This window comes from Chroicocephalus ridibundus, chromosome 1 (assembly GCF_963924245.1).
Source record: "Chroicocephalus ridibundus chromosome 1, bChrRid1.1, whole genome shotgun sequence".
NCBI lineage: Eukaryota > Metazoa > Chordata > Aves > Charadriiformes > Laridae > Chroicocephalus > Chroicocephalus ridibundus.
The window spans coordinates 12,137,285-12,140,413 of NC_086284.1; the positions used below are offsets into that span (position 1 = coordinate 12,137,285).

General features: G+C 55.5%; 1 pseudogene; it reads right to left on the bottom strand.

Annotated features, from left to right (window-relative positions):
* Window positions 1-1,739: 1,739 nt before the first annotated feature.
* LOC134513970 (olfactory receptor 52B2-like) lies at window positions 1,740-2,524 on the bottom strand (annotated as a pseudogene).
* Between the last annotated feature and the right edge of the window lie 605 nt (window positions 2,525-3,129).

Sequence of the window (3,129 nt, forward strand, 5' to 3'; positions counted from 1 at the left end):
GCTCAACATGAGCAGGCCAGAAACTCCCTGCATCCTGGGCTGCATCAAAAGAAGTATGGCCACTCCACTCTGGTGAGACCCCACCTGGAGTATTGCGTGCAGCTCTGGAGTCCTCAGCACAAGAAGGACATGGACCTGTTGGAACGGGCTCAGCAGAGGGCCACGAAGATGATCAGAGGGCTGGAGCCCTTCTGCTGGGAGGACAGGCTGAGAGAGCTGGGAGGGTTCAGCCTGGAGAAGAGAAGGCTCCGCGGAGACCTTGGAGCCCCTTCCAGTCCCTCAAGGGGCTCCAGGAAAGCTGGGGAGGGACTCTGGATGAGGGAGGGGAGCCATGGGACGAGGGGGAAGGGGTTTCCACTGCAAGAGGGGAGACTGGGCTGAGATCTCGGGCAGAAATTCTTGGCTGTGAGGGCGGTGAGCCCCTGGCCCAGGTTGCCCAGAGAAGCTGTGGCTGCCCCATCCCTGGAGGGGTTCAAGGCCAGGTTGGCCGGGGCTTGGAGCAACCTGGGCTGGTGGGTGGGAGGTGTCCCTGCCCAGGGCAGGTGGGTGGGACTAGGTGACCTTTAAGGTCCCTTCTAACTCAAACCATTCTATTATTCTATGATTTTGTCCCTCTTGTTCCCATCAGCACAGACATCTGGGTGGCAAGATGCTGTGACAGCCTGCAGAAGGCAGGCTTTTCCTCACCTGCGTTACACATCATGTAAGAAAAGCCTGTCTGGCCTCAGATGCTCATTGGCACGACTTCGGGGGGCACCCCACTGGCCCCCCCAGAAGGACATGTCTGAGAGGAGCCATCCAAGTCAGCTGTGAGGGGAGCGAAGCAGCCCCACGGGGCACAGGTCAAGTCCCCACGCATGGAGCAGAATGATGCCAGGTGGAAATCCCCAACCAGGGGCTCTTGCTGTGCAGGGGGCTCCTCCGAGCTGGTTGTTGGGCATCTGCATCCCACCAGGCGTGAGCAAGGTGCCCACAGGGGATGAAGAAGGATGAAGAGCTTGACTCAGGACTTCTGGGCTGGGTGTGGGTCTCTGTGTGTAGCTCGTCTGGTTTTGTCCTTCCAGACGAAAGCTGTTCCTGCTGTCTGTGCAGGAAGGCGTTCCTACCTAGAGAGGAATTAAAAATATCCCTGCCTGCAGCCCTTCCTGCCAGCCTGCCTGCTGGGGAGATGAAGCTTTCAAGGTGCTTGGTCCCAAGTGGCAAACCCAAGGGCTGTGCTTGTAGGCTGATGCCGCTCACGGATGAAGCTCCCCATGGTGGAAGACTTGCCACCGAGGGGTAGATGCTGTTGCCTGCTGCTCTCCCCTGCACCTCTGCGTGACTAACCCAGGGGTCTGCACAAGCTAGGACAGAGTATTGGGGTCTCATACAAGCTCTGGAGCAGCAGAGCGAGGGAGCAGTTGACCAGCAAGCTGGTGGCAGGCTGACAGCCCCCAGTCCAGCCCCGTCCACAGACTCTGGGCTTTGGCCATGGCCGTTGGGCACCCAGCTCACAGCACCAACTGGGCAATGACTCCTGCTTGTGGTCCTTCCCACTGCGCTGTCTCACCTCAGCCCAGTCCTCCAAGCAGGCAGAAGCTGTCACTTCTAGAACATGTCTCGATGTATTCAAAGGGAAAAGTTAACTTTGGCATCCAAGTGCCCAGAAGTGTTCTCCTGCTTGCTGGGCTGAGCAGGACACCCGCTCAGCCACAGCTGCAGCACTGGTAAAGCACCTGGACCGCACTCCTCTGAATCTGTTAGTTTGGCACTCCATAAACGGTGGGGTTTTACATGGGGTAAAAATGCACACAGAGATTGGCCACGACAATAAAAGCAGATCTTGGAATACAGTGCCCAAAATGGTATGCAAGAAGGAGGAAAAAGCTAGCATGAAGCACAGTAATATGACCAAGAGATGAAAGTCACAGGTACCCAAAGCCTTGAGCCAGGCGTCTTTGGATGGAAGCTGGAAGACGGTCTGGGGTATCAGCGGGTAAGATGCAGCAATGGGTGTGGCATCCACACCCATCACAAAAACGGCAATCGTGACACCACACCAGATGTTCGTGGTGACCTCCACACAGGCCAGCCTGGTTATGCCCATGCGCTTGCAGTAGATGTGAGGGAGGAACTTGTTTCTGCAGAAGGTCAAGCGCTTCACAAGAACAGCAATGGGGAAAATGGTGGATAAGCTTCTTGCTAGAGCAGCCAACCCTATTGTCCCTGTCATCCTCCTTATCAGGAGGGTCACATGTTTGAGGGGCTTGCAGATGGCAACGTTCTGATCAAATGCCATAACCTGTAGGATTGCTGATTCAGCACAGGAGACATCAAGGATGAAGAATACCTGGCTAATGGAGGCTTCCAAAGAAATCTCCCCAGCCCTAGAGCAGAAGATGGCCAGTGTCTTGGGCACGGTGGTTGTGGATAGCAGCAGGTCAGCAATGGCCAGCACAGGCAGGAAGAGGCACCTGGGCTCATGGAGGCTTTTCCATGTGTCATTGTTGAAGGACAGTGTGAAATTCCTAAGGAGAGCAACCATCTATCTGAGTGTAAAGGGGGTGGAGGTCCAGAGGTGAGACTCCTCCATGCCAGAGATGCCCATCAGGGCACAGGTGGTGGGAGCAAGGGCAGCGCAACTGCCATCCGACATTATAGCCTATTCCTTGCACTTTCTACAAGGCTTCCAGTGACTGAAAAGAAAGGACAAAACAAACTTTAGTGTTACAGGTCCTGAATACACGTGCTCACAAGCTCACTGACACTGCCAGAAGACCTAATCCGTAACAGCCCCTCACGGAGTCACAGAACTGTGGAGCAATCCGGGCTGGCCAGGACCTTGTGAGGTCCCTGGTCTAACCTCCTGCGCAAAGCAAGGTCAGCTGAGGGCTTTATCCAATTGAGTCTCAAAAACCTCCAAGGATGGAGGCTGCGCAAGCTTTCTGGGCAACCCGTTGAACTTTACGCCGCCCACAGCAGGCGTAATTTTAACTTCAACCCTTACACCTTCCTGAAAGCCCACTCAGCACAAGCAACTCTGCCAGTTTCCTGCTCCAGCCACAAACCAGGGTTTTCTGTCCGCAGCCCTCAGGCAGGGATGTGCAGGTGCCGGGGAATCTGCTCTCATAGCGAGGGATGGGGGTATTT